Raw genomic sequence first — 15,814 nt, forward strand, 5'->3', positions numbered from 1 at the left:
GAATTTGTCCTTAAACTACACAAACACACACACACACACACACACACGCACGCACACAAACAGAAACTCACAAGGTGCAAAGGCAGTCTAAATCAAACAGTGAATAATGTATCAAAAGATTTTGCTCTCCGACATAAACATCATAATGGAAGTAAGCTCCATTGAATTCACATAGCAGATTTATATATTAGGGTATATTGTGGAGACACACTTAAGTGGAAAAGTGTAAATGTAAGTGTAATGTGTTAACCTAATTAGATAGGAAACAGATCAGTAAACATATGATGAACACTGGCATCACTCCATCCTCTGAGAAGGTTCAATCTTGATATTATATTTGCAGTCTGTCTTGTACCTTGTTCTTGTTCCGGTACTGACGACACACCATTTAGGACAATTGCCTAAATACACAACACACCTCTTACTGTATACTGTTGTATAAGACGGCATTCAATAAAAAGTTGAACCTACAGGTGAGTTGGTCTTAAAACTGGCAGTGGTGTAGCACCTCTATGGAAATTCCCAACACAGAAGAGCTCTATAACACTAACATCAGTCACTTTCACTGGCCTTTTCATTGTTGGACAGTTTTATTAATAATGTAAAACAAAAGTAGTATGAAGTGATTCCAATAGTAAACATAGAATTCACAAGATTCAAGCACAAATGTACTTTACCTGCAATACAGTCAGCATCACACGTAATACACAACATATCCTAAATGTTATGACCTTGTTAAATAAATAACCTTACATTTTGGTCCATAATTAGCAAGTGCTCTCAAACTTTAATTCATATATGCAATTAATTAATCACAATTGTAAATGTTTTTGAGATAATGTCAGAGATGAAGAAGCAGAATTTTCTGCTATTTTGTCTCCTTTTTGTTTATATTTTTTATTTATCAATTAATCTGCACTATTTAAAGCAAGGGACCATACTGAGATATTTTTTTATTAGATTTGTTTTATAAGAATGATCATGTTTCTGATCTCAGTCACTAATATTAGGAAAAATGCTAAACTTATCCTGAGACAACCTTTATGTTTTGAGATGAACGGTGAACTGCCATTGAGATGAATGGGGATGCTAACAGATAGCTTTATCCAGGTATTATAGACCTCCTTGGTATTCACAACACTTCCATGAATAAAGGCTTTGTAAGACGCAATGTGTCGGTTTGTGGTATGATTTATCCAATAGCCATGACTTAATAAAGGCTTTTAAAAAATGTAAACCCTACTCTGAGTGCCTTGGACCACTAGAGCATCCACTCGTGAGTTTATGTTGGCTCTACTCCCTCTCTTCGTTACTTTCCCAGACATGTCGGCACTGGACTGACGACATTTTCAATCTTAATTACCTGCATACATCATCACCTGCCAAATTTTAAAAAGGTATTTTTCCAAATACGTTTCCAAACCAGGATAGGCATTTCTAAACTATCTAATGAAAGTAGGGAATCCCAGTGTAGTTATCAGTGGCCGTTTCCAAACCAGGATGGGTGTTTCTAAACTATCCAATTAAAGTAGGGAATCTCAATGGTTTGAAAATGCCCACTGATTGAGAAAAGCCCATTTTTGTTCTGCAGAGACATAAGTCTCAACACGATGAGACTCTCTCCTGCGTTTGTCACAAGGCCAGGGCAAAAATATAGATTTTTCACTTAACCGCAATCTTCATTGACTCAGGCCTGTTCAATTATTGAAAAAGAATGCACACCTGAGGTGGTAATGCCATCATTATGTAAGGAATAATTGACTCAGGCCCGTTGGATTATTGAGAGAGTACCGTTTTAGCACTTGTTCTACATATCAATGTAAATACTTCTAAATAATGCATTTAAACAACAAACATGTAACAGTTTATGCAATATAATACTGTGTGGCGAGCAGGGCGGGGCAGAGCGATAAGGATGGACAGCTGGGGAGAATTATCACAATCAGCCAGGAGAGAGATAAGGAGGAGCCAGAGCTGCTGTTCGAGAGAGAGAGAGAGAGAGAGAGAGAGAGAGATGCACAAAGCTGTCTGTGTGTGTCTATGTGTTTGATTTGACTGCTGAAATGCACCCCGTTATGTGACACTGAAAAGTCTTACGTTCCGAAGAAAGGCAGATGTCTGCCACAAACTGTGCTGAATGCAATTTCAAGACATATTTTTTAATATTTCCATAATTTATCATGTTAGAATGTCGTCTGTATAATTAATAACAGCATTAGCTGAAAGAGAATTTATTTCATACTGTATGTAAGCAACATATACCCAAATGAATTGGAACTGAAAACTTATAAATCAAATTTTTATCATGATATCATGATATATCAGATCGTAATACGTACTGTATCGTGAGGTGGCGGCCATACCCAGCCCTAGTTTACATTATAGAAGAGAGTGCGTAGATGTTAGACGATAGTTCAAATTCCAGATTTACTTTTTGTAGAACAAATAAATATCTTTAAATATCATTAAATATCTACTGTATGTCGCCCTCAAATGTCTCTTCCTCATAAACACAACATTTTGATTTTCTTTCAGTGGGAACATTACTCGAGGTTCAATTGACTGAGTTAAATCAGCAATATATTTGTGAGAACGCTAATTCCAAGTGCAATTTTTGTGCAGTGCAACGCGCAAGTGGTTTTGGGTGGGAGTGTTGCACTATCTGTGGGTGTATCCACACAAACTGTGGATGTATTGTATGTTAGTGTCGGGGGCCGGTGGAAGAAGTTGGACGAGAACCACATTTTCCATGCATATAAAAGGAGCGTGTCACTGGAAATATGCCTGACATTCAACAATGACGCAGTTAATGCACAAAAGAACATACGTCCATATTTCTGTTCTTCTAATTCATTGCATACAGTCCATTTACACTATCAATTTCTTATGAATGTGCTGACTTTGTTTTTATATCGCAGGTGCTTGACAGTAAATGGACTCTATAATAGGACGCAGATAGTGCTGGAGAAGAACCTCCGAATTAAATTGTACGTGACCCAGTCCATTAGTGCTTTGCGTGCGAAATTTTGCCAAGCACTTTTATGCCTAGACTTCGCACATGTTTGGCTAGTGCTCTTAAAATAGGGCCCTCAGTTTTATTTTATGAACCCTAAGCTATTGATAAACTGACTTGAGATCAGTTACGGCCTGTATGTGACAAAGATTCAGGGTTTCACTGTGGGATCAAACACCCTAGCATCCAGCGCAAAACATTTTGAAATGTTTTGAAATATTATGGTGTAACAAAGCCTCGTTTGTTTAGTTTTTTGTTGTTTTTTTTTCCCCCCTTTTTCTCCCAATTTGGAATGCCCAATTCCCAATGTGCTTTTTAAGTCCTCGTGGTCGTGTAGTGATTCGCCTCAGTCCGGGTGACGGAGGACAAATCCCAGTTGCCTCCACGCATCTTATCACGTGGCTTGTTGAGTGTGTTGCCACGGAGACATAGCGCATGTGGAGGCTTCACGCCATCCACTGTGACAACCACGCTCAACTCACCACGCGCCCCACCGAGAACGAACCACATTATAGCGACCATGAGAAGGTTACCCCATGTGACTCTACCCTCCCTAGCAACCAGGCCAATTTGGTTGCTTAGGAGACCTGGCTGGAGTCACTCAGCACGCCCTGGGATTCAAACTAGCAAACTAGCGAACTCCAGGGGTGGTAGCCAGCGTATTTTACCACTGAGCTACCCAGGCCCCCCACGAAGCTTCATTTGTTGAAATCACGTGACTTGGACAGTGCTCCAAATCATTGATTTAAAACAAATGATACATAGCCTAATAGTGGTGGGGATTTTGAGTCTTTTGAATTAATTCACTAAAGATTGGTTCACTGATTTATTCAGTGACCATTTCTACAAGTTATGCTTTTGCACCAGCAGATTGTGACAAATGAGCATCTTTTTTTGTTTTGAGTCATTGCATTGAACTAAAGCACACAACGAATAATTCATGACCGAAACAAGTCTAATTATCATGTATTAAAATTTGTGTGTCTAAATTTACTAAGAAACTTCAGCAGAGTTTTTAAGCATCATGAGCTTTTCTCCATAAATGACAAGAAGTACTATTTTGAGCATGCCTTTTTATTAAGCTATACAAAAATTGCATAAACACTAGCTTAAAAAAATTCTATATCATCCTTATGTCATTATATTGTGTGGTCAACAGTAACTTTTCTTCATAATTCATTTGGCCCCTTTTCTTCAACAAGATTGCCTAAATGAACCTTTGTACACATGCAGATAGAAGCCAGCTTCCCAAAGAGAGGCGCACTCTGCCTTTTTATAGCAGCGTTGATGAGGCGTTGATGTTTTGGTTTGTGAGAGAGTAGATTAGTGAGGGTGCCCTGGATGCTGAAGATATTGACTTTGCACATTGTATACAATAAGCCACTTTATTATTGAAGAGTATATTCAAATTTGTTTGTCTTTTGTCCAGCACACAAACATTTTCATTAAGTTTTAATATTACACTCTTTACACACCTAGACCATCTTGGGTCTTATTATCATTTCATTGTAGCCATTCTCAGAAACAGAACCTGTCTCACCTCTCTTTCTCGATTCATTAAAATCTGGTTTTCTGGACCATATCAGAGACCTGCCTACAGTACAGTGTAACAGTGTTGGAATTTTCCACAGTGACCAGTACAGGTAGAGTTTTGATGCATGTCTGTAGATGTGTGCAAGGATGGTGGGCGCTCTGTGGACATCAAGTGAACTAAACTCATTGGTCGCTTCTACATTTGAACTGTCCAGTTACATTATTGAACTTGATTTCTAAATGGATAAAAGCATTTGGCTAATAGATCAAAAGGATATGCAACAGGCAAATGAGTTAAGAAAAGTAATGCTTAAATGCTTTTTCAAATGCAATTTAAATGTTAAAAAAATATGTATTTCATAAAATAATACGTTTTCTTTTTTATTTCATGTCTATATATTTGTCAAGTGAAAGTGATGAATTTATTTGCATTTTTATTTTTGAATGAAAATTCCGTGGCACTCCTACCTTTCCCCTACCTATCCCCCATGGAGGAAGTCTGTAGCGACTGTGGCAAAAAATAAATAAATAAATAAATAAATCCTTGAGATGTTTAAAACTCAACACAATATTGAAAAAGTGGAGGGAGAAACCCTTGAAAAATAGACTCAGCTGGGGGAGCCCATCCTCATCTTGCTTTACAGTACCTGAAGTTCCAAACGTAGGTTCGGGAGGAGCTTGTTCATTATTTCCCAAAGATATATAGCCTACTGTAAGGAAGGATAATAATGATTATAGTCTTTGACGCCATTAAAGGCAGTGCTCACTGCTCAGTAAAATGTCTTTGGCTTTCTGGCTGGTACAGACTATAGTTAGGCGACACCTAGCAATGCCTTCTTACGGTTTGTTTATTTGTTATTATTTGTAATCTAATCTTTTTCATTCGGTCAATAAATGGCAGAGATATTTTACTTAAAATTTTAGCACAAGCACTGTAAAAGAATTCAACTTGAATCTGGACCACCACTGAGAACACCACTTTAAATTGTACAGCTTTTTCCTGTGAAAAGGGAAGATGAGTTGAACACAATAGCAGTTTATTTATTAGGAAGAAAAATATCAAAGTCACTAAAGTTCCTTAAACAGTGGTGAAAAGCATGACATGAAATCCAAATAACAAAAAAAGACCATTTTAAATCCAAAAAAGGCAAAGCAAATCAAGCCATGGAAAAACAGCATAAGGCAACACAATATAAGCAAGATATAAAAAACTATGCGAGAATAATGCAAACAAAGGTGCTCTGTATACTCCAGCACATATTGTCCTACAACAAAAGCTGTGGGCTTTAAGGCATTAAGGCCTTTTCCAATATTCCACAAATGAATTTAAAGCTAAGACTGAACAGACCAAACTAATAACATACAAATACTACATTCAGAGACCAACACAATTGCTTGGCATTATTCTGTTTCCCTATTCAGATGTGTGTAAATAATTACTTAAAGTTTCATCAGATGATTGTTCCTCCTTTTAAACTGCACACATGTAATGCTCTGTTTCTCCTAGACATCTGCTACAGCTCCAGGAAGAAGGTGAGAGAGCAAGATCATTGTCGCTATGAGGCAGGATTTTTCTGGATCTTTCTGGATTGTGGCAAACTCAAAAAGTGAGTTATCTCAATGTGTCTCCATTTAATTTGTATCTATTTTTTTGTGTGCAGATAACAATTATTTTGGAACATCTTAATCTCACTTTTTGACAGGCAAATTCATAAAGAAAAAGTTTGTTTTAGTTCTTTCTCCTTATCCTTTCTTTTAATTTTCTCTTCAGAATGTTTAATCTTTACATCTCACTATTGAGGTTGTTGAGGGTTTCCTCAAAACAACAATTGACGGACAAGAATGTCAAAAATGACAAGAAAGTGGACAAGCAGCAGAAGGACTTCATACTGGATAACAGATTACAAGTGTCATGTTTAAGGAGTAATGTGACACAAAGAACATTTCCCACTAAGAATCAACTATAGGATCAAGAGGGAAATATTTCAACTTCACCAGTCTAACACAAGAGCACAAAGGTGTGTAACAACATATTCACTTTTTAATGTTAGAACAAACCGCTAGTTGTAACTTCACTTTGATTTGTTTGATCTAATTTAGTAATATGGTACACGTAAAACAAAAACTAAATAAATCCTATAGACATTTATTAAAACTAACCTTGTAAGGCTAATGGTCTGTTTTTTGTTCTATCCTATTAATTATTAAGTAATCATTAAACATTTTCACAAAATACTTTTGTCCCTTCCTTGACCCTTTTAATAAAAATGACAGTTTCATTAAGCTTAGACTTTTATTGTTGAAACGTATAATGTATATTAAATATCGGCTGCGTATGCAAGCAGCGTCATCATTATGTAGATCATGGAGGCCGTTCTGATTTTCCTGTTCCTGTGCATTTGAGGTTACAACCGTTTGTTAAATCTCATAATTTGGATGATATAGATTCAAATTTAAGCACTATGGGCAACAGGTAGGCCTAGTTATGCTTTAATGAATTTTGAATTATAGATAAAGTAAGCTTAGTTTGGTACACCATTTTGTTGGACACGAGGTTTGAGTATATATTTAGCATTAGGTGCTAACGCAAGCCACAGAGAGAGAGTTAAGTGTACTAGTGTCCTAGTATAGACTGATATTTACTACAAAGTATTTTACAGCAAAATCGTTAAGATTAATTCTGTGAATTTACTTTCCACGTACAAGGCTTATATATGTATATGTATTGGGTTTCATGTTGGTGCTCATGCTTTATTTTAGTGCAATCTTTTAGTGCAATCTTTTGTACTTTGTATATGCTAATTTCATTAAACCTCATGATTTTCAAATGTCAGTGGTGTTGAGCTATCAATCAATTGATCATTTTAATCAAAATGCTTGTATTTTTGTTCCACCACTGACATCCGATGGGCATCCGAGACACTGCCAATAATTGTGGATGATGGAGAATATGTGTGAAAATATATTTCTCAAACTTTGTCAAGTAAAAAAGTAAAAAGTTGTTTACAAACCTGCTCATGTACTTATCTTCTTTTTCCACAGTTGGTACTTCATCTTTGTATTTCTGTCTATGATCAAAGGTGAGCCATTTATAATCCATTTTTAAATTAAACTAATGGCACATTAATAACAAATGTGCTCTTTATGGGTTCTCTGTCTCTCTCTTTTCCAGTTTCTCAGCAGTCCACAGTTGAGGGTTTTATTGGTTGCTCTGTGGTCTTGCCATGTTTAGTGCTCAGTGATATTAATCTTCAAGATGAAAATCTAATTATTACTGAAAACTGGAGATACAATAATATTTCAAGGTATTCCAAGGTAGAAATGGTTGTATATGCCATAAATGAGAGCAAAGAATCAGTTGCAGAACAAGATTTGTAGTACAGGAACAGAGTTGAAACTTTCCCTGAGGAATATGTGAATGGGAATTGCTCCATCAAAATCAACAGTCTTCAGTTCACTGATGCAGGGAATTACATCTACCATATCACAGAGCCTACAAGCCTACAACATTTCAAATGCATAAAGCTTCTTATCAAAGGTGTGTAAAATCTGAAGAAAAAAAGAAATGTCATTTTATAATTCTGAATAAAATTGTTATTGACTGACGAACCACTAATGTTTTAAACTTTTTGTTTGTCCATTGTTGTTTTCTTGTCTTTCAGATAGCCCAAGAGGAACCGGGGACCATGGGAAACCAGAGTGGATTGTATATTTATTGTGTATAATTGTTGGACTGGCAGCCCATCAGCTTTGAAAACAAATATTTCTATATGCTTGAATATGTGGCCCCCACAGCTGTCAGCTTACACAAGGCCCCCTCAATAGTTGCCCTGTGACTATGAGGACCCCCAGCCTGCTTATAGGACCCTTTTGCCTTCATGTTTCTGATTGATTTTTTTTTCTGACTATTATTTCATATAGGCTTTATAGTGTTAAGCTTTACACTGCATACCCAGTTATTAGGCAAATTGTATTCCTCAGGATTAATTTTATTGTTGAACAAACACAAAGCTCTCAGTTAATCCAAAATTATACTGAACCTCAAACCTGAATGTTTAACAAAGAAAAAGTGAGTTTTGTCTTTCTCAGGGGGATATATAAGTGTGCACAATTATTAGGCAACTACATTACAAAAATAATTTCTCCCAACTCAATTGTTTATTCTCAATTTTTAGAGTAGGTGCAACAAATAAGGAACACAAAATGACAATTAAATAACATTTTTGGCCTTTCAAAAATATTCAGTGACCAATATAGCCACCCTTCTTTTCAGTAACTGCCATGAGCCCTCCATCCATGGAGTCTGTCAGTTTCTTGATCTGTTCAAGATCAGTTTTCACTGAAGCAGCAACCACAACCTCCCAAATGCTGTGCAAAGAGGCGTATTGTCTTCCCTCACGTTTGAGAAGGGCCCACAAGTTCTCAGTAGGACTTAAGTCAGATGAGGAAGGGGGCCAAGTCATTATTTGGGCATCTTTGAGGCCCTTGCTGGCTAGCCAAGCAGCGGAGTACTGGGATGCATGTGATGAAGCACTGTCCTGCATAAAGATCATGGCCTTCTTGAATGCTGAGGACTTCTTCCTGTACCACTGCTTGAAGAAAGTACTTTCCAGAAACTGGCAGTAGGTTTGAGAGTTGAGTTTCAGTCCATCTTCAACTCGAAACGGTCCAACTACCTCATCCTTAATGATAACAGCCCATACCAGTACCCCTCCTCCACCTTGCTGGCACCTGACTCGAAGTGGTGCCCTGTGTCCATTAGTGATAAGTAAAATCATTAAATTCCATACTTCCGCTAAATGATGACTTTTTTCCAGAAGGTGGAAATGTTCCATGATTTATAACGCCTGTTTCAAATTTCCAGGCTGGTGTTTTTACTTGCATTGGTATGTTTTTAGGGGATAATGTGATGTTTAGAGTATTACATTTGTAAAAACGAAAAAAATAAAAAAATTTTTTTTAAAAAAAAGCATTTGGCTCCACAGGGCCGATACTTTACAGTCATGTTTTTGACAGTGCCTCACCTGAGTTTGTAGATGTCATGAAGCGATGGCCCGAGGTTAGTTAGGTTGATATCTTTAACTACTTTGAGTTATGACAGCCAACAACTACACAAGTTGAGCCTGAAATTCATTTTTACTCCAAATAACACTTAAATGTTTGTTGTTCTCTGTCTAGATTGCTCGTTTTGTTAGTTTATACATTGTTTTTTGAGACCAGAAACAGAAAACAGACAATCAGAATCATCATGGCACTGCCCAGTGTGTGAAATTTCCAAGTGAAGTATCATCCCAAATGGAAAACGTAACGTAACGTTTTTTGTTTTTTTTACTACACGGAAGTACTCGCTATTTGACAGCTGATGGAAGTGACATTTCAAACGCATATGATGTGTTGCTTCAATATTTAGTGCATTAGCCAACCTCAGTTCAACACTTATATCTCAAACAACATACATATTCACACAGTGTCTTCACTGAAGTTTCGCTAGTTCTCCACATTCTCCTTTATTTACAGTTGTTTTGTCAGACCAGCATCGCAGCCAGGTAATTCCACTCCTTTCAATACGTACGGCAAGCCGCGAGCACTGAGTGCATGAAGTGTCCAACAGTTTACAGGGGTTCTCAGCGGGGGCGTTCAAAGGATACCAGGGGGTGCTGAGAGCAAATTAGTGAAGAGGGGGCATTAGTTTACAAATGGGGGGCATTTATCAGTCATAATAATCACATCTATCATCAAGTTCCTCTTTGCATTAGAACGTTTATCTAGACTTGGAGTATATCAGTTGGTTCTCAATTATACGGGTTGGTACACATTTGCACCACGGTTCATCTGATTTTGAAGTCTAGCAATGCATCTGAAGTATCTGGTTTAGCAGCGTCAAATACACAGGTGGAGGCACAACCTCAGCTAATGCACCTGTATGACTCTGTAGACGGATACGGCTCAATGGACAGAGCAGCGCGAGCGTAAAACTCATAGAGCTCGAGCTCTTAAACTCGCAGCTTTGGGAGAATCAGTGAGAAGCAAGGTGAGAGAAGTGGAAACCATTTGTATTCGGCACAGAATTCTACATCACCACCCTTGAATTTACTATAGTAACACTAACTGTACTTTAGGGAGAAATTGATTGATAATAAATATTATCATATCACTACTTCAGCTCTATTAAATTTGTCATAGGCTACATTAGGGGAGTGAGGAAATTTTATTCATTTTTGTTACAACTTATAATTTCTTATATCTTTATGTATTTATTGTTTTTAAATGTGTTTAGAGTAGGTCTACTGTTTATAATTACAAAAATGCCATAGTTTGTTTTATAGAAATCATGTTACATGATGGTAAACCATGGTAGTGAAGAAGATCCATGCTTCCATGTGCTTACTATGGTCTTGTTACAAATACCACTGTTAAAATTATAAAATAAATAAATAATTAATGAATAAATTAAAATCATACACTGCAAAATGGCGTAGAATAGTGCAGAAGTGTGCGCTCTGGGATGCACATATAGTACCTGACAGTAAACAGTAAACAGAATGTTACTATGGAACAAGAATTACTGTCAGCTATAGGTGCTGCCAAAGTACCTTTCAAGGCAAGTCAGTTCATTTGGCGGCCATCTTTGGAATGCTCCCTGCTGAAAAGACCAGCTTATCCAGCATGCAGTTCCCATGCTGGTCTAGGCTGGTTTATGCTGGTTAGTGCTGGTTTGCTGCTGGTCTGGCTGGTGAACCAGCATAGAAAGCTTTTCACCTGCAACATCTAGCTGGTGAAGCTGGTTGACCAGCTGATGAAGCTGGTTAAGCTAGTTTACCAGTACTCCTCCTCCACCTTGCTGGCACCTGACTTGAAGTGGTGCCCTGTGACATTAGTGATCCAGCCACAGGCCCATCCATCTGGTCCATCAAGAGTCACTCTCAGTTTAAGCTTGCATACCATGCTGGGGGACCAGCACCCAAAACACAACATAAGCTGGTGAACGGCAATGCTGGCAGGGCGGGCAGGCTGGGCAGCTATTATCAATGTAAACAAGTGGAATAAAAGTACAGCTCCAGTTGACTTGAAAGGGGAAAGACCGATATATCCAAAGCAGTTGGACAAGATTACGAACAAAGAGCATATTTAAAATAGGCAGTAAAATCTGAAAACAATGGTACCATAAATTCATCATGCTGTTTGTTTTTACAGTGCTTCACCTGAGTATGTAGATGACATGAAGCACAAACATAACTTACATGTTTCAGGTCCATTTCACTAGATTTGTGAAATATTCAAAGCAGTTTGGGTCTGTGATGCTAAAGTATGGGACAAACAGCGTCCTATATGGATTTCATACTGAATGCAATTTTCCCCTTTAAATACGGGCCGAATCCTTATTATCCACAGTTTTCCTGAGCAACCACTGGGTGGCGCCATGATGATACTTATTGTCTGTTTTCGGTTTCTGTTCTCCAGATACAGTGAAAAAAACTACCGAAAGGTGTGATCCAGATGGAGAACAACAACCATTTAAGTTTATTTATTTATTTATTTATTTATTTATTTTAAGTGAAAGTGAATTTCAGGCTCAACTTGTGCAGTTGTTGGCTGTCATAACAACTTAAAGTAGTTAATGATATCAACGTAACTAACCTCGAACCATTGCTTTATCTACACACTCAGGTGAGGCACTGTAAAAATAAAAAAAACAGTCTTCTCAGCTTTGTGAAGTATCAGCACTATATACATGTTTTTTTGACTAGGGCTGCAACTAACGATTATTTTGATAATCGATTAATCTAATGATTATTAGAATGATTATTCGACTATTCGGTGATTATTGCAACGATTAATCATTAGCTCTTAACCGATTATTCAGCTTGTGCCCCGACTTAAAATATTGTATTAAATGTGTTTACTAACAATAAAGAGGACAAAATTGTCTTTTAAAAATACCTCTAAATGACATTCACTGAATTAAAGGGAAAAAAAAAATACTTTTATTAAGTTTAATTCAGTAAAGAAATTCACTGCAAAAAATCCTATTGTTATCAAGTGTTTTTGTCTTGTTTTCCATTTAAAATTGTCTAAAATCCTTAAAACAAGATACATTTACTTTGGAAGTAACATAGAAGATATTTAGACGTGCTTTGAGAATGTATCTTAAATATAAATGTATTGTTATGTCCAGGGACATAATTATTTTTTATTGTTGTTATTGTGTATAGTTGTCACTGTCACTAGTGATTTGAGTTACTGTGTGTATTTTCCCTGTGTATTCTCCCTCTTTTTCCTCTTTTGCTCCTCTCACACTGTCTTGGGCAGGTAAGCTGATTGCTCCCAGCTGAGCCTGCTCAATAATCAGGAGGAAGGTAGCTTAAAAGCAGAGGGGAAACTCACAGAGAGTGAGAACCTTTCATTTAGAGAGTTCTCAGAGTGGTGTACCCCCGTTCATTTCTGTTTTTCTTGGAATAGTTTAGTTACGGTTTTACTCCCGCTAGGCAGACCTCTTATGTTTGTTGTTTTGGCTTTTCCCCCTCCTGAAGCTGATGCTTCCTATTAAGTTATTTAATACTTCTATTTTCTGAGCAAAATAAATGTTAATAAAATGACCTTGTGTCTGTGGTGCTGGGCCAGGGTAAAGATCATCGCTCTTAAAACCATAACCCCGTTCCTCCTTTAAAACCCGTAGATAAAGCACACTGAGGACGTAACAGTATTTTTTTGTGTATAAGTGTATATTTTTTTCTTTTTCAATTTGTTATACTTCTGCGAGTGCAGTAAAAACAAAAAAGATCTATTCTCTAAAAGAGAGTCTAAATATCTTATATGCTGCTTCTCAGGTGAATGCATAATTTTTTTATGGATTTTTAGTTATTTTAAAATATTTGTATTTTTAATATTATTCAGCATTCTCAGATAACAATTATTTTCTTCTGTAGTACAGCTGCTAAAGTAAATGTACGTTGTTTTAAAGGAGTTTTTGATATTTACATTGGAAAACAAGCCAAAACAAATCAAAAACATATTTTGTTGCAGTGTATATTGGGGCGAAGACTTACACTCATACCTTCCTGTTCACTTCAATCCATCTTTAACTCTTAAAAAAACAAACTCTCTCTTATTAATAAAGCAGCATATTGCCAATTTTATTCACCATAAGAAATGCAGAGTGACGCATATATTATGATTCAATAAGTCGCGAGTCATCATGTTATAATCTGGCTGCAGCAGGCGCGCTCGAGGGACGAGCGTCCCCGCGACGGTGTACACCAGCCGGGTGCAGTTTCAATCTCTCCCCCTTAGATCGGGACACTTTGCGGAACTCATAGAAGAGGTGCTGACCGCACAGAGAAATGCCAGTTTCGGAGTTTGTAGTTACAGTGTTTACATGATCTGCTTCCATATTATTTGAACTTTTTTGAAGCTATAATGCATTATATTATAGCTGCATTAAAGATGTAACGGCGGGGTGTTTCCTTTAAAGATGCTCGACACGCAAGTTTGCTTCAGCGGAGCGGCAGCTCCGGCTCCGCTTATTCCACAATGAGAGTGCTTCTGTATTTACTTATTTAGTATTTTTGCATTATAATTCCCTCATACTTTGTGATTTACATCAGCTGAAGCTGTTTGGAAAGTTTAGTGTGCATCTGGACTGTGAGCTGTGTAATTCTTCCTCTCCTCAGTCAGGTGCGAACTGCAGTGCTGCTCTCACGCGTCATCATTAGAGTTAAATAAGATCAAACGACTTTTCGACAACAATAATTTGTAAAATATTGTTGACGTTGTCGATAATGTCGACTAATCGTTTCAGCCCTACTTGGAACAACATCAAGCGATCAGATAGTGAGATTATTCTTAATTTACATGAAGATCCTCATTACATTGTGGGCAGAACAGTGTTAAATCGATTGTGGTGTTTATTGGGTGTTACTAATATTGGAAAGACAGGTATCATTAATGTATATATGTATTACTTAATATTGAATATGTTAAAATATTTAAATATGTTTTAGTATCAACTTTATACAGTATAAGCACTGGAAATGTAAGCACAGCTTAGTTCTAGCGGGAAGACTAGCAGCTGTACATCATCGCACCATTAGCTAGGTAACTCCTAGCCAATCACATGTAAGCCAATGCTTTATAAGTCTGCTCACATTCTATCACATTGCTGTTTCAGTTGTGCTAACAAGGGCAACCTCCTCCACCCCACCACCACTGGTTGAGTCCCGTCCTGCACAGGGGTAGGCTCCTCGCCCCTGCCTCCTATCTCCGGCAGGATCTGATGGTTCCGAGTACAACTTCTTCGGACCGCCAGACGGGGTTTATGCCAAAGAGAGACATTACATTCCTGTTTTATATTCATCAAATAAATGTCATCTAAAACTTTACTCAAATCTGCGAGTCTTCCTGACAGAACTGACATTACTACAATATGATAAAACATTCAGGGCTTTATAGAAAACATTTGTGGCTCAAGCCCCAGAGGCCCAGCCCTAGTGCCGCCCATGGGTCTCATCTTATTATTTAATAATTTAAGCTAGTTACTAACTTCGAGCACAGAATAATCCAGATTCATCAACATTAAAATAAGGGTGAGACCACATTTATGCGAGTGCACATTTGGAAATTTTGCATGATAACCTTTTCGGTGCACATAAGAGAATTTGTAGCCAATAATTAATAAATGAGACCCATTGTGTTCAGATATGCTGAACACAGGATATACAGTAAAACATCTGTATACTGATGTGAGATGTGCAAAACAGTTCTGTAGGTTACATCTACAGTATGTGTTGTTACAGAGACCCAGACTGACCAAACACCATTCCACAAAATGAAAATGAGGATATTTTTATCTTTCTGTTGATGATGTCAGAGAACTGATAGAACAAAGAGAGGTAATGTTGATGTACATTTGTTCTCTTCCCTCTGGTGATCTTTTCATTTGCAAACCAAATCTGTGTAATGTCTAAGCAAATACTGCACATAGCAACCACTGTATTGAGAAGGTCTAATCAGTAGTGTGACTCAAACACATTAGCTAAATACACAACACACCAATTTTATTGTCATATAAGATCGCATGTATAAAAAAAAATACCTGTGATTTTGATACTATAAATGTTTGGATGGTGGAGTAAAAGTAAAACTTAACAAACAAAAAAGTCAAGAGGAGAGATATGGCACCAACAATCATCCATGTGATTATCTAATCAGCCAATCGTGTGGCAGCAGTGCAGTGCATAAAATCATGCAGATACGGGTCAGGAGTTCAGT

Source organism: Myxocyprinus asiaticus, chromosome 49 (assembly GCF_019703515.2).
Source record: "Myxocyprinus asiaticus isolate MX2 ecotype Aquarium Trade chromosome 49, UBuf_Myxa_2, whole genome shotgun sequence".
NCBI lineage: Eukaryota > Metazoa > Chordata > Actinopteri > Cypriniformes > Catostomidae > Myxocyprinus > Myxocyprinus asiaticus.